This window comes from Plectropomus leopardus, chromosome 6, assembly GCF_026936395.1.
Source record: "Plectropomus leopardus strain MGB_pleo_1.0 chromosome 6, ASM2693639v1, whole genome shotgun sequence".
NCBI lineage: Eukaryota > Metazoa > Chordata > Actinopteri > Perciformes > Serranidae > Plectropomus > Plectropomus leopardus.
The window spans coordinates 34,955,229-34,978,243 of record NC_142181.1 but is presented as its reverse complement, the minus strand read 5'-3'; the positions used below and the strand labels follow the sequence as shown (position 1 = coordinate 34,978,243).

Here is a 23,015-nt window from a genome sequence, read left to right as displayed (position 1 = left end):
GCACAAAATCGAGCTTGTTTATCAAATAGCTTTGGATAAAAACATAAGACAGTTCATCATACGTGTGTAAAGAATAACTCATATATCCCCACCAACATCTCTTACTGTCCCCCCCCCCCCCTTCAAAGCAGTCTAGAATCGAGCCTGGTTTCAACATGTGTCAGTGGCTCCACACACTCATTGTAGACCCACACCAGTGTTCTTCTGCACGATAACTGTGCTTGACTGACATAGCCATCATTTGAAAAATACTTTTCTCTAAAGCATCTCTCATTATTTCCTGTGCATCCTCACATCAGGTGTTAGATGCATACATGATGTGTACGCACAAGGACAATGTGTATTTATAAAGGAAGAATGTTTTGGTGAGAATGTGCACACCTCACACAGTCACGGCAACTCTTGCACAGACCATTGAATACTTGCACAATGCTCTTGTGGTTGTTCGGTCACAACATGTACCTGTGATACTCACTGTGCATGACAAGGAGATAGAGGTTAACTCTTACAAATACCTGGCTATTTTGATTGATGACTTGATTTTAAACCACACATTTTAGACCTGGTGATAAAGCTGAGGCCAAAACTGTTTTGGGTTTTTTTCTATTATCAAAACTAGTTGTGTTTTTTCTTTTAATCTTCACCGTGGGTCTTTCCTCCATGAAGGTGTGCTTGTGGTGTGTGTCAGTGTGAATCTGCACGCTTCTAGCTTTCTTTACAGGTGAGGCTACACACCGGGCTGTATGTGCATAGACACACGCAGACAGTAATAGTGTGAGTGTGTGCTTTCCTGAATAGATGTAAAGGATGGGACAGACCTCTGCTGACTCATGCGCAGCTGATGGCACTGTGCTTCACTCCTGCTGTTTGTGTGTGTGTGTGTGTGTGTGTGTGTGTGTGTGTGTGTGTGTGTGTCTGTGTCTGTGTCTGTGTCTGTGTCTGTGTTTTAGCAGACTTGAAGCCCCTGAATTCAACTCCGTCACATTTGCCGACAGAGCTTGTAAAATGCATACTGTGCATAAAAGTGCTGCTTCTGCAACTTACTGTGTCCCGTGTTGTTGTTACGCACTACCAGCTGACAATTTTTCATCAAATTTAGAGGTCCTAATCTCTAGAATTCACTAAGTAAAACCTTGAAGTCATCATCTTCCTTCATCACTTTCAAAACTTATTTTAAAACATATCTTCTATGTAAATAGAACTGAACATACATATTGCAACTCTTGCACATTTAAATTATTCAAAAGTGTGTCTTGTGTTTTTTCCTCTTTTTCATTTCTTTTTTCCCTCTTTTTTTTGCTACATTTTTTTCTATCCAATACATTTTTGTTTTGATTTTTTTTTGTTTGTTTTTTTGTTCTGCTTTGTGATTTACTAGGTTTTAATGTCCTTTTTATAATCCCTTTGGGCTTCTCTCCTCTCCTGCAGTTAACTTTTCTTTGTCCATGTACTGTGAGTACTGTATTTTATCTTTAACTTTGTGCAACTCAACTCAACTCAACTCAACTGAAACATGTTTTGTGACATCACAGATGGTGGGCATCCATAAAAACTGATACAGACAGATTTGGGCATTTTTGTTTCATTTTCTCATTAAGTCAATCTGTTTGAAACATGAACAACTTGGCTTGATTTCTTTTAAAAACACATGTAGACGGCAATGAGCTAAAATTCACAAGAAATTAGTAAAATGTACAAGAAAATTACTTAAAAATTCTTTATTTATTTTTTAAATTAATGAAATAAAAAGAAAAAGAAAAAAAAGAAAAAATTGGGGAAAAAGTGCTTTAAATTTCTAATAATTTTGTAACATAATTTTCAATAATTATAATTTTTCCCCTTTCCTTGGTCTTTTTTCCCTCGACATTTTTCACTATATTTCAAAAAATATTTTTAAAATCTACTTATTTCTTCCGATTTGTGAAACATTTATTACCAAGTTGCTCATTGCCTTTTTCCTGCTTTTTTTTTTTAAGAAATTGCACCTATTTGCTCAGAGTTCAAAGGTTTAAATACTTGTGAAAGGTGTCTGAAAGCAGCACGAGAAAAGCAATATCACTCCAGCTTTCAAAGGGTTTGAGTTCTGGCATCAACCCTACGACACGTTTTCTCTTTCATCACTGCATGACTTTATTCCAAAATGTATGCAGCCATTGTACAAAAAAAAAGTGTTCCAGTGAAGCTTAACAGTTGAGTCGTTTAGCTAACTTATCCAGAGTGACTCACAAAAGTATAAGCTGCAATAAGCCGCAATTCCTGCATCATCCCCAGTGCTAGTGTCCAAGAGGAAGAGCTGTAAGAGGATTGCAAGGGTCAGAGCTGCAGTGCATGGACAAAAGATGGAATAAATACTCCTGTGTCCATAAAAAAAAGGATATTGTACTGTATAACAGCAGCATGCTGGGGCATGAAATAAGACCTGAAAGAAGAGATTCAGGACGGAAGAGGTTGCTCTACTGTTTGGCTTTTAAAGCAGCTCAGGTGGTAAAATAGATATGTATGTATGTATGTGTAGCGAACCAAGAAATATAATCCTGTCAGGCACCATTTGCATGAGTTTATTGTTTCATGGTTACTGTTTTTTTTTTTTTTCCTTTTTTAAGCTATTGAATGTTTTGTTTTTTTGTTTTGTTTTTAGCTCACGCTGACAAGAAAAAATCTGGGATGTTTGTGTGGCAGTCTTGAAATTTAATTTCCAAACGTCTATTCAGGGAGTGCTACATAACATTTTTGCAAATAGCAACTAAAAGTAACCATACACTTGTATTTATAGTTCAAATCGGAATAAAATGTCTAACAAGCAGGATTTTACTGCAGTAATCCTTTTCAGTCATCACTGTTGACCCACTCGAGGTATGAGGTGGATTTATCTGCAGAGGCTCTGTCTGTGTTTTCAATAGACTATGAAATAATGGACATAGCTCGTGGTATCAACCATTGGTTTGTGGACTTTTATTTTGAATCTTAGCACATTACTATTGTTTTTTTTGTTTTGTTTTTTATCATTTATTTTATTTTAATTTGTTTCCTTTATTATTATTTTACTTTTCAATACTATACTTTTCTTTTCTAGGCCAGATGCAAACTTATTTGGATGAGAGGGTTAAATTTTAAGTCTTGATAAAATTAAATAGGTGAGTTATATAAAAATTCACTCCCCATACAGTTGTCATGAATGATCAAATTAGCTAGAGAGACCAAAACTTTTTGTAGTAGGCTGTAAACATGTTTCTTTCTGCATTTTTACATTGGGGTTGGCTCGCTTGTGAAGCCTCAAGTGGTCATTCAAAGAACTGCAGTTTTTGGCACTTCCACATTGACTTCCTCTTATATTTCTGCGTTTGGGACACTGTGAGGTCAGGACTCTACAGAATTTACCCGGTACCAGACCACATCCAAAAGGAAGCTACAAAAATGACCAGCCCATTCTCATTCCAAAGTCATCAAATCCTGCTGCTTTAGTGATTTTGATGCCAAAAGCCACTTTATATCACCAGGTTTATAACATGGCCGGCACCTGGTGCAGTAGTATGATTCTCCCTTTTTTCTGAAAACATATTCACCATTCACGCCTTAACCTAAACAAACAAGAATTAAGAGAAAAGCAAGAACAAATCAATCTGAATAAACAAATACACACACCCACACAAAGAGAAACAAAGAAACATATCAACACAGAAAGCAAAGTCACACCACCAGAATCAACCTACCTGTCTTGTATTATATCTTACTGTTTCCCTCATGTTTAAATTTGCTAAAGGTTCTACATGTTTTTAATTCCACACTACAGCTGTTCCATAAATTAACCCCTTTGACTGTAAGACAGTGACACTTTGCATTGGTCCTCACTGTTTCTTGAACATAAAAATTCCTCTCAAATTATGTCAAAGTTCTTTCATTTAAAACTTTTGTATATTATCAGGTAGTAGATGGTTTTTAGCTCTGAACATGATTTGAACCATCTTGAAATCAACCAGATCTTTGAATTGAAGTGCTTTTAATTTCTCTGTCACTGGTTCTTCTTTACAGTTTTTATGTCTCTGAGGGGATCTGCTTAAAGACTATTGGGTTGCATTATTGAAAGTGTCGGATTCAAAGTTTTCGGAGCTGTAATAGGCTCTAAAAACTGTCTTTTGTATCTTGCAACTTTATGAAAGTGTGATACTCCGTTGCTGGTGAGCTTTTTTAATAATGCAATGACTAGCTCCATATTCAGTGAGTTTGATCCCAGAGGGAGTGGTGCTCTTGACTTGTGTCCCTCTTGGTGTCAGTGTCTCCGATCTGTCCCACAGGGCAGCTTCCTGCCTCATCATGTGTTTAATATGCAGGAGTGGAGAAGAGGCCGCTCAGTCTGTGTGGACTGATGATCATGATTACACATCAGGATGACAGGAGAGCCTCTCCTTATTCTCCCTCTCTCTGTCTCCCTCCGGTTTAGCCGCTCCATCTTGTGCAAACGCACGTACAGATGGCCCTTCCATATCAAAATATGCACACACACTCACACACACTGGCTCGGCTAATCTAATTGTGTGCCATTTCCTTTGAGAATAGACCAGAGAGAGTGCGCGTGTGTGCATGTGCGTGTGCGTGTGTGTGTGTGTGTTCTCTTTCTGTATCTCCATCTGATTAGTGCAGAACAGGGAAGATGAAGGGGTCCACTCTCGGCCAATCACTGAGTGAGTGTGAAGAAAGGCGATAGCCTCCTCTCCCAGAATCAGTCACTGGATATTTCAGATCCTTTTCAATTTTCTACATCATTTGTTTCATCCATTTATCCACCACGGCAAGTGCTCGACCAGTTTTAGTGGGAATGAAACTGTGTTAGACACTAAATAATACCTGATATTGATACTACATCTGAAGAAAAAGACAGTGATTTGTAACTTGATCATCTACTCAATATTTTGACTGACATAGACATCCATTGTTTTTTTGTTTTTTTTGGTTTTTGTTTGTTTTTTGAGGCTGTGTTGAAAACATCCCTACACCTAAGGTTACATCCACAATAAAACAATAGTTTTAAATTCAAGGTATCAATATTGCAATATTGCTACGTTTCAGCCTGGAATCCTCACTAATCTGCCGTTCTAGCCGCCCTAAAACAAAGCTGTTTGGAAATGCTGCTGTCCCTTTTTTATTTTGAAAACTCAGGTGTTGCATTTTACCATGGATGGGCAAAAATGGTGGGTTTTGGAAAAGCTGACGAGAACACCCCTGTTTGCATTCTGATTTTAAGCCATTACATATTCTTCTCTGATTGGTTACACCCAAGTCATGCGACCATTTTCTGAAAGACAACACACTACTTTAGCCAGTACGTATCTATGAGCCTTGACTTCCTGACATGAATAATGAATTACAGTCATTGCTGACCTTGTTGTTGACCTCTGCTAGCAGCTGTTTTTTTTTTTATCACGCTACCACTGCTTACATATGCAGGAGGCAAGCTATTATTTGAGCAATCTGCGACCACCCAAGCAATACCTCTTGTTTACACCTGCTCACGCATGCGCACTGACCTGAATGGTCATGTGATATGCATCTTAGGGTGTGTTAGTATGGAAGGAGATGAGAGCTGCAAAGGTGCCAAAACACTTATATGAATGGGGATCATTTTTGGTTAAAGACTCCATCTTAGGGCGGCACGGTGGCGTCGTGGTTAGTAGTGTTGCCGGTTGGAACGGGTGGAACGGGGCCCTTCTGTGCAGAGTTTGCATGTTCTCCCCGTGTCTGCGTGGGTTCTCTACGGGCTCTCCAGCTTCCTCCCACTGACTCTAAATTGCCCTTAGCTGTGACTGTGAGCGTGTATGGTTGTCTGTCTATATGTGTCGGCCCTGCGATAGTCTGGCGACCTATCCGGGGTGTACCCCGCCTTCCGCCAGATGACTGCTAGGATTGGCTCCAGCACCCCCCGCAACCCTTACGAGGACAAGCGGTTACAGAAAATGACTGACTGACTCCGTCTTAAAATTAAATACGGATTAATGTCGATGAAGCCTTAATGACACTATAGGCTATTTGTAGTATGTATGATTTATTTATTTTATTTTATTTATATTTATCTTCAGTTGGAGGAAATTTGTGCCAGACAAGATACCCAGATACTCAGCCATAGGAAGTAGACTCATGACATGACTCATAACATTACCTTGTTAAGGGTTTTCTGTTGTTACAATCTGAAGTTTCTAAGAAGCTGAAAAGTAAGACACACTTTTAAATAGTTTAAGTAATGGGCTAATTATTTCTATCATAAGCAAGCCTATTTTCTCACATAGCAGAAATGCCTTACTTACATTTACATCTACAAGACTTAATCTAGAGATGTTTCCACATCAACAAGTTCTCCCCATATCCTTTCACATTCCCAGATCCCGAACAACAGTTCCATTAATCTCAAATTGTGCAAATTGAAATTGCAAATAGAAAGAAGCCAAATAGAAACACGTCAATTTTGAAAAAAAACTCCTGTTTATCGCAAAAAGTTATTGCATTCGCATGAGGTGGTATTTTAGACAATTTGAAATAGTCATATTTCGCAAAACTGCAATGGAAGCACTTTTTTTGCTTTTTAAGATACATATGACATATGATGTGCAACAGCAGGTGGCAGTAATATGACTTTATGGATGCCAACTGCCATTAAACTCAAATAAGAAGAAGAAGAAGAAGTACAACAAAGTCACATGATGGTCTACAAAATCTTATAAATTATACAGCAATATAAGACTGGCTTTATTGAGTAGCCACAATAGAAATAAACCTACCAATGTTTGAACATCCATCGCCATACTTTTTGGAATGTTATCGCAAGAGGAAAGTCGCGTAACATTGCAAGAGAAGTTGCGTAATATCACTCAATGGAAACAAAGTCATCTTGCAATTGATTGACTGATTGATTGAAGTTTTATTTTGAACTTAAAAAAGTAAAAGAAAAAAGAAAAGAATGCAACAACAGATGATAAAGAGTGATCCATGTTCAAAAAGGAGTGGAAAGAAGTCGAAACTTATCTAATCCCACCCCTTCTCCTGTACTAATGACTTACATATCTATCATGTCTATCCTGCTTCCCCAAAATTGCTACCACTAATAGTAATATTGATTATCATAATAATAATAATAATAATAATAACAATAACAATATGAATAATCACAAAACAAAACAAACAATAACAATAATAACAATGATTTTACAAATGTACACCTACTGTATATACATCTGCATCAATAAAAAAGGACAATGAAAAAATGACTTAACAATAACAAACATAACGATCAGAAAAGGACCAGCTAATAATGTACATAAATAAATAGAAAAATAAATAACAAGTAAGAGCATCCTGTGAACACCTAATGACTGTCACACCCCCATTTCATCCCTGTATCCCATGAAAATATATTATTTTGCTTTAAACTGTTTCATGTTTGGACATTGTTTTAACTCCTCACCCATACCATTCTTTAGTCAAACCCCACAGAATGAAATGCAAAATCTTTTTCTGTTTGTGCAGATTCTGTTGATTTTGAAGTTATGTTTCCCTCTTAATTGATAACTCCCCTCTCTATCCCTAAACAATTTTTGTACATTTTGTGGTAGAAGGTTATTTTAAGCTTTGTACATAATTTGTGCTGTTTGGAATTTTACTATGACTGTAAGTTTAAATAATTTTGACTGCAAGAAGAGTGAGTGAGTGAGTATGATCCAGATAACCAACATTATTAATGACCCATATTGCCCTTTTTTGAAGAATAGTAAGTAAATTGATTGAACTCATGTAGTTATTGCCCCAGATCTCTACACAGTAATTGAAATATGGTAAGACAATGGAACAGTATAGAATGCAGAGTGATTTATTATCCAGAACATGTTTTGCTTTGTTTAAAACTGAAATGCTTCTTGATAGCTTGGTCTGTATATGTTTGATGTGTATTCTCCAACTGATTTTCTCGTCTATTATTACCCCAAGAAATTTATTTTCCTTAAGCCTTTGTATCTGCACCCCATCTATCTGTATTTGTACCTGTTGAGCTGTACCTTGTACCTTGTTAAGTTTAGTGATAATTTATTTGTGTCAAACCATATTTTCAGTTTATTCATTTCTTTAGTGACTTCCTCCAGTAGCTTTTTTAAACCCTCCCCAGAACAAAAAATATTTGACTTTTTGTTTTTACAGTTTTTAACAATGTCCAGTATTTCTTTCTCATCTACCACTTTGAGAAACATTGAGTTGGGATTTCTCTCTATCAAACCATCCATATTTTTACCAACTGTCCCTGGGTCAGAGATTTTTTCTGCAAGGTTAGGTCCTACATTTACAAAAATGTCAGCTACATCACTCTTATTACAAATTACATTATCCTTATCAATAAAGTACTCTGAAAGTCTATTTGTTTAGAATTATTTCTTATAATACTGTTTAATATTCCCCATAATCCTTTAATATTGTTTTTGTTATCATTGAATATTCTACAATAGTAATCTTTCTTACTTGTCTTGTCTTACTTATAATATCAGTTAAATTATTTTCATATCTTTTATATTTAGTTTCAGCATCTTTGGTTCTCAGTCTTATGAATTCTCTGTAGGTATATTTTTCTTTTTGCAGGCATTTTGGAATCCCTTTGTGATCCATGGACAGTTGCTTTATTTCAGTTTTCTTTTATATTCTTTATTTGGGCAGTTTTTATCATACAATTGCTTAAATACACTCAAAAATAAAAATATTTCATATGCATTGCCCACATTATTTTCTTGATATACTACCTCCCAATTCTGTACTAGTAATTCATTCTTGAATGTATTCATTGTTTCTTCTGACCTCATTCTCCTATATTCTGTTTGCTTGTCTGTCTTTTTGTTCTTGTAATTATAATCATAGATAAAATAAATTGGCAGACTGGTAGAAACTGGTAGATGATCACTGATGTCATTAATGAATATACCATTTATTGTTTTGTCTTCAATATCATTAGTGTATATGTTATCAATCAAGGTGGCACAGTTGGGCGTAATTCTGGTGGGTCTGGTGATTTTTGGAAATAGACTTAAACTGTACATCGCATTGATGAATTATTCCGTTGCTTTATGTTTATTTGGATTCAATTTGTCAATGTTGAAATCGCCACATATGAAAACTACTTTGTTACTTTTATTTGAAAACATACATTCCATCCATGCTCTGAAAATATCAATGTTTGTACCTGGTGCCCTGTATATACAGCTAACAATATTATTCTTATTTTTTTCCCTACATATTTCAATGGTTACACATTAGAATAGGTTGTCAACCACAGTTGTCATACCTTCTAGCACCTTGAAGTTCACGTTTTTATTCACATATATGGCAACTCCTCCTCAACCTTTGTTTTTCATATTTATATTACTCAGTTCACAATCCTCCAGTTCAAAGTTCATCCCTCTCTAAGTTTCCAGTATTGCAATTATGCTAAATGTCTATTAAAATTTCTGTAAATATTCCTTAATGTTATTGAAGTTGGCATAGAGATTTCTGCTATTGAAATGAATAATTGATAGTCTGTCTTTTGATTTAATGTTCTGGTTGTATTCTTCAGTGCAGTAAAGGCAATTGCTGTCAGTGTTACAGAAAAAAAATATTATCTGGGTCTGTATTCTGTTCCACATCCTGCAAATTGTGCTCAGTGAATACAAAAGTTCTCAGTTCCAGATGATTATGATCATTTGCCCTCTCAGTTAAACGCTTAATATTGTTTCCTGATGAAGTTAAGTGAGTTCTGTCGGTGTATGTCATGGTTGTGTGTGGATGGTACCTTAGCTCGGTTCATGTTGATGACGATGTTTATTGAAGTTTATCCACCCCCTCCATAATTCTGATGAAGAGTACTTTGGCCTCCTTGGGTGAACCATTCAGCTTAATGAATACTTTGCAGTTGTTAGTCCATGTACTTTGGATTTTCCCCTGTTCTTTGGGTATCGTGCTTTCCTGGCTATGTCTGCGTTGTGTTTTGTGAGATGCTCGTTGATGAAGACATTAGTTCCTCTGAGATTTCTGCCTTGCTTCAAGAGTGCTATCTTGTGCTTTCTGTTTACAGACCTCATTATGATGGCAGGTATGTCGTTGGGTTTTCTTTTGGGCAGAGGGTGGCATGCCTCCATGTTATTGCAGTTTATCTCAATCCCGTTATCCTGCAGAAAGGCAGCCACTTGTTGCCCCAGGGTATGGACATCCAGGTCGATGGGTTCCCCCCCGTTTTCCACAGACACTGCGTGAGCATAAGATCCAGGTTTAACGTGGAGCCTGGTGATGATCACGTTGTTCATCCTCATATATTGTTTGAGATCTGTCACTCTCCTTTCCAGGTCACAAGTCGTTTATCCTTTTCAGCATTTTCTGTATGTAGAGCCTTCACCTCCTCCACAAGATCCATGATGCTTTTCTGCTGCAACCTCACAGCAGAAAAGTCAAGAGACTTTTTTATCTCGTTGGCTTCCTCAGCCAACAGCGCTTTCTTCGGACCCATGAAGCCTTGAAGTCAGCTACTTATGAATCAACTGTTAGTTTGACAGCTGTCACTTAGTGCAGCCACTGGCTAGCTTGTCTGCTCGCTGGTTAATCAGCTGGTAGCGAACCAAGCTTTTCATCTTTCCAGCATTACCAAGATCAACGTTCAAGCAGGCAGGGGTCAAGAAGAGGTTTCCAGAAAACACTCCAGTAACCGTTATCCAAAATCAGTGGATGATAAATCCAAAATTTAGTCAAAACCAGGTGTCACTTCACAGAGATCACTGGCGTGCAAACTGACAGGAAGCAGGAAGGATTGTGTATTATCGAAATTTCCAAAATATCCAAATAGGTGTTTGATCTCCACTTTTATCAATGACATATCTTACAAAATTAGTTTTTCAAGAGCCAGGTTTGTGTAAGAAAAAAATTATAGCAGTCAAAGAATTTTGTGCATATGTAATCAAATTCGGGAAATCTTACTGTTTAAAATATTCCTGCACAAATTGCCAGAGACCGATAAAAATTTCTCATCTCTGTATGCAAACCCAAAGAGAAATGCTACAGCCTACGAGTTACAACAAAATATTTGATGCTGTTTTTAAGGCTGAAATAACAAGTCAATCAGCAGAAGTCACTAGAAGTTAAACTGAGCATGTTGGAGTCAACATGGAGGAGCCAGATGAGAACCCCTCTGGGATGCAGGATGGTTAATAACTCGTGTTAGTACGACACATGTCAGTAAAATATTACATCTTAATTGATTAGATTTGTTGGAAGTTGTGCCCTGCAGTCACACCATCTACATATTGTGACGTCGCACTTAGACTACCTCAATTTGATTGCGTAGTTTATGCTTGCTGTAGTGTCCCGTGTGCAACGGTTGCACATCAAAATATGATGTAATCACCCGTTTTGTGTTGCGCTTGAGGGTTTTTCATCTGAGATTTTGTTATTACAGTCAGCACCCACTGCTTGTGCTGTGCTTTTCAGTTCAACAGGGATGACTCAAAGAATTTTGGCCATTGGCTCCATGATACTAACTAGCTCGCCATTTTCCTATTATTTTATTATAGTACTTTATCAGCTTAGGTAACTATTGGTTTGCACTGCATAGGTTTTCATAGGTTTTCATAGCAATTGTTAGTTTAACACTTGTGCTTTGCACCTTTACATAATTTTTCGGTTTCTTATTCAACTGTTTGTCATAATAGGTCAGTGAATCATTTTAGCTGGTGCGGCGACCCAAGACGTGCAACAGATGTCGTAGAGAATAATTAGATTATTCACAGCAACAGTGCAACTACAACACAGGTGCAGCCAAAGGCAGGATCACAGCATCAGCACAACTATGACAATGATTGAAGCACAGCCATGATCTGAGAAATCCACGAAACAAGGGAGCATAAATGCTCTGGAGAAGAAGCTGAGTTAGTACCTAACTAAGAAACCACTTAAATAGTTTTTATATACTGAGTTTAGCTGTCCTTACTTTCTTAAATCCAATTGTATCCAAATTGCTCTTAGAAAAGAGAAAAAAAAAAAAAAAGCATGAAACCAAATGATCTTTGTAAATCAGATCCAAATCCTATTTGGGCATTGTTTGAAATATGATTTGAAATATGAAATATGGATTTCTAAAGTAGCATCTTATGTGGACATTTTTCCAGATCTGCATCCATAAGTCTGTCTCTCCATCAAGCATTGAGCAGGACTGATGAATAACTGTGACATATTGGAGAAGTCAGCTCTGGGTTGACAATGTTATATATGACTTAACATTACTTAATATTAAATATCTCTGGAGCGCTGCATGTGACAGACTTACTATACATTTTTCCCAGGAGCTAACATTCACCATCTTGCTGTTTTAACATAGCTCCAATGCTATCACACCACTTTTAGAACCTTTGTAATCCAACATGATGTGATTTCACCAAGAAGGACATGCTCTTGGATTAACATTACACATAGCGATCCTGGACAAACGTTGAGATCAACCAATCACAGCACTCTGACATCATTAGTGTGCAGCTCCTATTTTTTTTTTCAAAACTCCTTTGTGCTTTAGAGTTAAGACAAGTTTTACAAATTGAAGTTAGCACAATTGAATAAAATCCTCAGTGACATTGAGCAAAATATTTACGAGCTACTGCAGGGTTAGTGAGTTAACTTGCTAACTATGGGCTATGCTAACAAGTAAGCATGCCAATAGGCCAGAATATTAAAGAGTTAGCTTTTTAACTATGTAGTTACGTTATGCTAATTAGTTAGCTTGCCAATAGGCTACAGCATTGGCTTAGAATAGCCTACCTATGCAGTTAAAATTTTAACTCTCTCAAGTTTTTGTTTGTTTGTTTAGTTTTTTATTTCTAATTTCTTTCTTTTTTTAAGTGGTTTAAGATGACCTCTGACAGTACATGATAAGGAGAAACATAAAAATAGAAACTTATACTGTATTCTTACATTTGACCCTTACAACTGTTCTTTTTTTAAATTTTTTAATGCATTAAGAGAGATCGGGAAGAAACCGGAGCACACGGAGTAAACTCGAAATAACAGGAAGAAATAATAACGTTTTACAGTGATTTTTGGGTGTGGGAGAAACCAGAGCACCTGGAGAAGACCCTTTGTGTATATATATATATATATATATATATATATATATATATATATATATATATATATATACAATCCTACATTATTAAGTATCTTCATGGCCTATTTTGGAGAATACATAATGGATATTGTTACAACTATTTCAAAATTAAAGATGTGTACAGAAGTTACCATATGTTATGTAGATAATAGGCCAGGTTATCAGTGCTCAATACTTGTAAGGTACAGCATCAACTACAATAACCCACTATAAAGTAGTGGTGAAACTTTTCAAATTAAATGATACTTGCATTCAATCCTTTTTGTACCCAGATCTAGAAAAAAGACATATTTATTTTTGTTATGGTTTTGCTTGCAGCCAATCACCTCAAGTATTCTTTGATTTAACATGACGTGCAATTTCCCCCACTACTGCATCAGCTTTAACCTATATAAGCTGTGGTGAGGTGAAGTCGAGCACGGTGTATTTGACGAAGTTGGCTGTTAAGCTCGCTGAGATGCCAACAAAAAGTTAGAAAGCATGCCTACAGGTCACAAACAGCCGTCCCCTAAGTCAGTGTCCTATGTTTGTCTGACCCATCCATGCATAATTGTTTTGGAGTGCCTTGTTTCTGCCACCGAAACATTTTGTGGTTCTTGTCCTTATTGCTCCTCCTCTAAATTCATCATGTTGCTATCTTTGCAGAAACTGCAAAGATAGCAACATGGATCTCAGGTTCTGGATCTCAGCTATCAGCTCCTTCTACCCCAGAGAGGCCAAACTACTGGAGCAGAAAACTACTCCGTCTTTGAGTAAACATAGAAATTTGGAAAAGTGTCTGGAGCATTTATATTATAACGATGGAGAGTTCATTGAGAAAACTTAAGTTCAAGCAGTTTCCTGTCTATTGTTTATGCTTAGCTTGACATGTTATTACTGCACGAGACATGTTTTTTCAAACTTATATATATTTTTTGTTTAATTAATCCTCTGAAACCCTAGCAAATTCTTTCCATTCTTTCCAAAACATGGGAGGAAGGCACAGATATTAGCAAGAAATCAGTTAAAAGTAAAATTGCCCCCAAAATTAGCAAAACAAAAAACAAAACAAAACAAAACAAAACAGAAGCAAACTAATAAAAAATACAATCAAACAACAAAAAAGGAAAGTTTAAAAAATATAAAATCAAGGATATGGCCTGAACAAACTTCTAAAATAATGATAACACTTTATTTAAATAATTCATTAGAAATATATAGTTCTCTAGATAATTTCCTTAGCTTTTTTTAATGTTATTCAACTAATTTCTTGCAATTTGTGGGTCATGTCTTGCCAGGTTTTTTTAAATCTTTTTTAGACTCTTCCCCCATGTTTTTGGAAGAAACGTAACAACTTTGCCAGTGTGCAAAGGATTAATTACCTGTGAAAGTGTCTAAATGTATAACAAGAAAAGTGATAAGTGATGTCAATTGAGGTTTCAAAGGGTTAAAATACTGATGACAGCCCAGTTGAAAATGTTGTCGTTGTACATTTCTGCAAAGCACAGATATGTTACATTTGCACAATTGAAACGTATCATATCAACATCTCTAGAGTAACTTAGTGTATGAGCTGACTGGTCATGGGGTGGTGGAGGGGAAGATGAGTGGTGATTTTTGTGCCATAACCTAACCGTACACAAACCACTTGGGGTAGGGGAAAAAAATAGACACTGCATAATAACACAGTAATTTTTGTGAAAATGTTGTATGAATATACAGACACCAATTGACAATTTTTATCATGTTAATTATTAATATTGCAAATATACTTTAAACTTTTAGCCTACTAGTATGATTAAATCAACTGGGGTTTTACCAGTCTACTAGATACATTTTACTGCAATAAAAATAATAGAAACTTAAAAGCTCCATATTTTAAACTGTATCTTAGTAGATTAAAAGAGATGTTTGTAATATGCCGAGAATACAGGGCATATTGCAAACATTTCAAATCCCCAAAATACTTGTCATTATATAAGTATTGTGATAATATTGTTTCAAGGGACCTCTGGTTATTCCCACCCATATTAACCATAGTGTTTCTGAAACATGAAGAAACATAAAGTTTCAACATATTTGTTTCATAACAAATGTAACCACGGTTTGCAGTGGGACATTTTTCTGATGATAAGGATGGAAACAAAGACAGTCTTCATGATAATTAATAAGCTGTGTCTGCGTTGTCTTTTTTGATAGTACTACTGGTTAGAGGCAGAGTCTAAAGCGAAAATAAATCTTGAAATCTAAAATATTGACATGCAACGACCCAATATTGTTTCTGTAAACCCAAAGTCACTTAACCTTTTACTTTTGTGTTGACATTGTGGGGAACTTTAATTTTCCTACAGATTCCCTGAAGATGAGTGAAGATCTCTTGACTGAACCGCAAATTTTTAGAACATATACAGACATAGTTTTCATTTGTGCCGGCAGCTCCGTCCCAAGAGAAGCTGCTACAGTCTAAATAGAAAAGTTCAAAATAAGGTAAGAGTCAAAATTAAAGACACCGGCATAAATGACAAAACAGTAACAGTGGTTCTGCAGGCTTTTATCATCTGTCTCTGGAGGACATATTTATGAAAATGTCCAAGACCGTCCTCTCACTCAACTTTAACATCCAAATTGATGATTTAAGCAGAGAGCTCTTAACACTAAGGCTCCTATAGAGAGCTGGAAGTATGATCACACGGCTGATAAATTGTTTCTGCACTGGGAGACGTGCTGGTATTCCTTCGGGCTTCACTCACTCTCCAAGGAGCAAATCACAGTCCACAAAACTCTAAAAGTGTCCCTTTACGGTGATTCAGATCCCTGCAGCGGCGTGCGATCACAGTCATTTATCATGCGGAAGATGGAAATCTAATCTCTCTCTGCAGTAGCTGCGTATTTTTATAGAACAAGAAATGGTCGACCTTTGACTCCCTCCCCATATATGACTCGAGCTCGATTTCTCTCCATCTGACCTTTAACTCTTCACACTTTACATCCAATTCTTCTGCTTTCTGCTCCTCACTCTGAGATTTTATTGGGTTTGGGTGAATGAATGCACACAAGGTCCAAAATTAACATTCGCTAAATGTCGGCATACTTTGTCTCCTTTAGAAAAATCAATAGAAAGCCACCTTACGATCGTGCTGGGAGCTTTGTGAAACGATAACTTTTGAATGACATATGCGACTATATTTAGTCCTGTCTTTGTGTCTGGTCCAGGCTGAACACACAGCTTGCTTTTACCTGCTCATATCACTGTCTCCTTTTTTATTTTTATCATGACACAGGTGAAAACTTTGAGTTTACCCCAAAGGTGCGAAGGCCATTTATTGAAGGCCGAAGAGGCATCACTTTTCTTGTGCTGCTTTCATATGCCTCACACAATTATTTTTACCCTTTGAACCCTGAACAAAATTTGTTTGAATTCTTTCAAAAATACTGGCAAAAATAAAGGTAATGAGCAACTTGGCAAGAAGTTATTATAGGAAATGTGTAGATTTGAGAAAAAAAAAAAAAAGCTAGCAAAAAATTGTCCCAAAAACTAGATTCATAATTATCATAATTATATATTTAAAAACATTTTTTCAGAATATATATGAATATTTCAGAATATTTTTTGGGCACTCTTTTCAGGTTATTTCCCTTTCTTTTTATTTCGTAGGGTTTTTCATATTAGTTTTGGACAATTTTCTTGTTTTTTTTTTCTAATTTTTAAGTAATTTCTTTGTAAGATTCTCATTGTCTTTGAAAAAATAATGCCAATTTGTTAAGGTGTCGAAGGGTAACTACTTGCAAGGCTACAAGCCTTGGTAGGTTTTGGTCACAACTAAGTGATCACAAGGCAAAGCTGAACTCAAACCACTCTCAGAATAAACTGAGCTTTTTCTCTTACACATTTTTTTTAGGGGGGTGATGGGGTTTGTTTAAAAGTTAAACTTTGTTCTTTTGCAATCCAGATAGTTACACCTTTTCAGCGTTTAAACTGAAATAACTTTTGGTAAACACAAACTTTTAGGTTCTCACAAAATCTGTTTGTGTGCTATATGCATGCGTGCATGCGTGCGTGCGTGCGTGCGTGCGTGCGTGCGTGCGTGCATGCGTGTGTGTGTATGTACTGATAGATTCCTTAAACTTAATTTTGCTTTTATTCTGACATCCAGTGCATACATGTGGTGTAAATTTTGCGAATAATCTCATATTATTTTTCAATGTTTGTGTTTATTGAGGATGTTTGTGAAGACTGATGAGTTTAGTGAATGATTCTCTCCAGGTTTTATTACATAACTCCAAATAAAACTGTCTGTCTGCTCTAATGCGCTTCCCGCCTCACTTCCCTTTCTTACTTTTCTTTCTCTCCTCCTTCTTTCTTTCTTTCTCTCATTTTCTAACCAACTTTCTGTCACACCTTCTTTCTCTCTCTCTCTCTCTCTCTCTCTCTCTCTGTCTCATCTTCTGTCATCTTCCTTTTCCTGTTCATCCACTCTTCTCTGTCAGTGTTGCATCTTCCTGTCTTTGTCATGATCATTGTCACGCACACAACATCCCTTTTTGCCACCCTCCTTATCCCTCCGTTCCTTAACTTTGCCACTCTTCCTTTTACTTTATCTCTCTTTCTCGCTCACATGCTCTCTTTTGTAATGTTTTTTATGGCCTTCTCCCTGTCAACTTATTGTTTAATTGCTTCCCTCTTTCTTGGTCTACTTCCCATATCTCCCTCTTTCCCCCCTCAGTAGCTGATAATGTTAATATCAGTAGAGAGTTCCACGATCAAAGAGTCTATGATGAATAATAATTATGAGACAATTACTGCTTGGAGAGATAGGAGAGCTGCACACACACAGACACACACACACACACACACACACACACACACACACACACACACACACACACATACAGCCAGCTTCTCGGCCTGTCAGTGTTGTTTCGATGTAGCCAAGCTCTTATGCGAAACAGGACACACCCACTGATGTACAGACATGCAAACATACACACAGAGACAGACACAAAGGTTTGTGTGAGGAGAGCTCTGTGTGTGTGTGTGTGTGTGTGTGTGTGTGTGTGTGTGTGCTGCATAGATCATCTCACTCATCTGTTTCTGCTTCATGTGAATTCATAAATACATTTCTGTATTCATCAGGAAGAAGGGGAACACAGTTGTTCAGTGTTTCCCATAGATTGCCACTGTATGCAAGCAGCTGAATGTCACTCGTGGGGTGGATAATTGATCTGTTGATATGTTCACAGCTGATCAGCTGATCAGATCTGCTGTTTGTAAGTCTTAGTTATGTGGAGTATGAAGCTTTGAGTCAAGTCCCGACAGAAAGACACACAATCATGTCTTATAAACTGTTCTTCAGGTCCTTCCTAAACAAGTGCTTATTATATTAGGTTTTATTATGAAGGCCCGAGCACCAACTGCAGATCGGCAAAGGCTGTCTCAAAATCACAAAATAGTGATAATAATATTAATAATTAAATTAAAATAATAATAATTGTAATAATAATAATAATATTACATACAACCTCAGAGGTATACTAGCATGTTTTGTTTTGTTTTGTTGATCAGCTAAGTTACAACAATGTGGTAAAGCATAAAGAAAGCAAGAGAACACAGAAGAGACTGAATATAGCGCAAAATTTAAGACAGCCATTGCAAAATTTAATAGTCATCCGAGTCATCTGGAGTCACTTCGCCCAAACTTAGACTCTAACAATCACTTGTAATTTCTCAGCTGAATGTTTTGCGTGTTGCTTTAATTTTTTTAGACGACAGCCGATTCTTTACATCTATAAACATTCTTTTTATTGAACATTTTCAAAATTAGAACAGTCCAGCACAGTGCATATATGGATTATATGAAATATGCAGCAAATCCACAATACATCCACAGCAATGATCTAAAGAATCCTTATTAGATCTACCATTTCAGGTAGTTGCACTCTGAGTTCCTAGGTGCTCCAACACTTTGCCAAATTTTGCTGTAAAAAGGTCTTTCTGACCGTTAATACCAAATCTTAGTCTTTCCAAAGAAATACAGTCTGATATCAGAGACTTCCTCAAATGTATTGAAGGGGGTTCATCTCCTACCCATTTGGTCATGACAGCCTTTCGGCTCAACATGAACAAAAAATCGATTCTTTACATCTAAATGTGATGATCTAAGCCAGTTTGTCGTTCTGCTGGTCTGCACCGATAACCACACCATTCTTCCTGTTCACACAGTGAGACTAGCTGTGAGATGTTAAAAAACAGCCCTCTGTTGCATGATAGCGTTGTGTATGTGTGTGTGTGTGTGTGTGTGTTTATGTGTTTGTAGACTATAACATTCATTTTTGCCTTTTTATTCTCTCTCTATTGATATGCATCTCAGTCTTCTCTAAACAAACACCCCCAAAACACACACACACACACACACACACACACACTGACTCAATGAATACTTTCATCTCTGATCCTAACACTTTTATGTCTCTATCTTCAGTTACATCTGTGTGTGTGTGTGTGTCTGTGTGTGTCTGTGTGTGTGTGTGTGCCATCAGCCGATGAGTCAGTGTGCTCTCCTCGCTCGAGGATCAACCAGGAATAAACACACACTCAGGATCCTCTCAGGTCTTTCCATGATGTTTTTCTCATCAGTGATCACAGAGCCTCCAACTCTTCTCTCTTCTTCACACAAAGTGAATCACAACGCAAACTCAGTGCCAGGAAATGAACCTGACTCACTCTCACCTCTAGGACCACCACACTCACTTTGCTCATTTGGTAATAATGTATAAGGTACAGTTTTGAATCCAGAATGTTGAAAAACTAGAATTACCGTCCCATGGTTGCATGCCTCTGCACCACAGTCAGGTTGCAGGTTCAGTTTGCATCCGTATCTGTGAAATGTGGACTCTTCACACACAGAAGATGTCAAAATCATTACAGTTTCAAGATTAATGTCACCAATTTAGCAACTAATCAAATGTCTCCCCTTCTTTTCCTGAGATATGAGGTTAACTAATAGTCAGAAAAGTTTTTTTGCAGAACATTACAATGTTCCAGCTGACCTTTGACCTCTTGGATATAAACTGTCAGCTACTATTATAACTAACTATTATATCATATTATACATTTGTGTGAAATCTGAGCATATGAATTCTTGAGTTATGGCCAAAAACATGTTGTATGAGGTCACAGTGATCTTGACCTTCAACTTCTGGCCATCAGATTCTGATAGGTTCATTCTTGAGTCAAAGTGGATGTTTGTGCCAAATTAAAAAAAAAAAAAACTGTGTTCTTGAGATATTGTGCTCACAAGAATGAGACAGACAAAGTCAAAATGATATTGACCTTTGACCTATGACCACCAAAATCTAATGAGTTCATCCTTGAGTCCAAGTGGATGTTTATACAAATTTGAAGAAATAGCAACACATTGTCATCCAAGGTTGTCACATGGTGCCACTCTGTTAGTGACCATCCGCGTCTACTTACGACATTTCAGGCATCCTTTTGCATCAGCTGTTTACACTCGGGGCTGCCGTTACTGTGATGTCAGCATATGCAAATGGTGGGATGAAGCAGCACCATACTTATGTTTACAACAGTGCAGACTGTCATGATGGTTAAGATTAGGCAACAAAGTCACAGATGCCTTGGTTTAGGCAAAAGAGACACATGGTAAGGTGTAGAAAAAGACCCACACACATCCAAACTGGAAGTGAACTCAGGATGGAAGTCAGTTGTTTGTGGGACCCATCCACCTCCCCTCCCACCCTATAAGTGCATTTGCGCGCCTTATATTACATGGTTGCTGGCAGTGTTATTACCTGATGCTGCCCTTCAGTGTTTCATTTGCACATGACCAGTTCTGTCCATCTGCATTTTCAAGTAACAGCGTCCATGAGTGTTGCATGTGGACACACCCGGTGCCATCTGGTCATCTGCCAGTATATAATAACAACGCCACCAGTTCTGTCCAAGAGCGTTCTCATCTGATACCGTCCAGCCATGTTGCAGTATGACGTGGAAGGTGGCTTTTGGCGTCATGCTCATTTGACAAGTTCAGAGTGAGATTGGGCTGGAAATTCCCTCATGGTGTATTTGAGATATTGCACTCACAAGATAAGCTCGCTGTATGGACATACAGACAACCCGAAAACATAATGCCACCGCTCTCAGCTAATGCTGGCGTGGAGGTTTAAAATAAGATTTCTGAGCACAATAAGGTTTTGAGCGTTTTCATTTCTCTGTGTTTGCTCTAAAGAAAAAACCTACCACATTCTCATTTGAAATTTTGTGTACTTTCATGCAGATCTCGATTTCTGATTGTAGTTACCATAAGTGACATTTGAATACTGTGATTAGAGCCGATACTATCGGTCGATATTGGCCCATCACAAATATATAGGTATTGGCTGAAATGTCGTCCAATATACACAATATGTAACTTTTATTTTTTAGAGTCGCAAAAAAAGATGCTTCAAGGGATTTAGAATTATCAAATTCCCAATGAAGTTACTGTTTCAGTGCACTGATTTGAAATTTGAAAATAAAAGTTTATTGTCAACCTATAAAATACGTCAGAAGTAGTTTATAATCATATCCCAGGGATAACTGCATTGCTTGATTGCATATATACATGTTGTAAGACATATGTCTCCACATGTTGTAAGACCGTTACTACTGCAGATCTCTGTGTCTATCTGTCCTTATTGGCTGTTAGACTGCTCGACATTAAGATCCCATTTTCACCAATTATGAGCACATGGTCTGATCACAGACTTTGCAGTTACACCTGGTATTAACAAATATTCTCACTATGTCCAAACTGTACCTCAGTATGCAAATAACCGAGGGACAGCTACAGCACTCCTCCTGCTAACTCACCAACCCCCATCAGTCACATGTCCCTCTTCTTGCATATGGTAGTTGTCCCTTGGGAGTCTCCAGAAGTCTTTCTTCCTGGTGAATATATGGAGCTGTATGAACAAGAAGCAGGATGTTGTTTGTCTTTAGAGCCGTCCTCCCAATAAAATCCGACTACACTGTATTTGTATGTATGAGTCAAGAGTGTACAGTGTCAGAGGTCGGAGTCGTGGCTCCTGCACATGATTCACTCTTCCTTCTCTGCCATGCAAATGACTCACCATTTAAATCATAAAGGTCAGATTTAATCTTTGTTGCTTTTGTAGCTCTGTTGCCCTGAAGAAGGACAGAAATTCAAAAAAAGACTCTGGATGATCCATTCTTTCATTTCTTTTGTCTTGTTCTTTTGTCTCGACCCTTTCTACCTCTTTTTTCTCCTCCCATTAAAGAAGTAAGTAGTCCTATTCAGAAACCAGCATACCAACACACAGTCACTGTGAAATAAGCGTGTTAAATTTCCTCCTTAGATGACTTACTTGCTCCTTGTGTGTTTAAGTGGATTTGCTGGAGAGCACAGCAGAATTGAGGGGGTAGAGGTGATGGGTGCACAGTCAGCGAGTTCAGAGAGGAAGGAGAGATGCATAAAGAGAGGGAGCGAATGGAGAGATGTTGTGCATGTTGGAGTAATATATTATTATTTACAGATAAAATCTGAGGTGAAGCAGCTGTTTGATGCTCCCTGGAGCAGGGTTTGCATTCCCCGTGACTCGAACATGCACGCATGTTGCTGTTGGAGCAGCTGCTATCTTCATGTACCTGGTTAATACTGATAAAGGTGTTTTTCATTTCATGGCTAAACCACCGTATCTCCACTGTTTTCACCAGTAACAGCAACTCCAGTGCTTATCAAGACAGATGATGAATCATCTGCATAAGTTGCAGACACACCTTTTCTAAGTGACTGTGTTGACTTGAGCAGTGGAGCCCAAACTCCAAAAAGTTTTTTTTTGCATTGTTTTATTCCATCTGACATATGTTTGAAGCCTC

At 37.3% G+C, this 23,015-nt stretch overlaps 1 protein-coding gene across 4 annotated transcripts in view; it reads left to right on the top strand.

Moving 5' to 3' along the window:
- Window positions 1-23,015, top strand: part of LOC121942853 (leucine-rich repeat and fibronectin type III domain-containing protein 1-like protein) — a 527,737-nt gene that overhangs the window by 192,958 nt on the left and 311,764 nt on the right. The gene's annotated exons all lie outside the window — the stretch shown is intronic.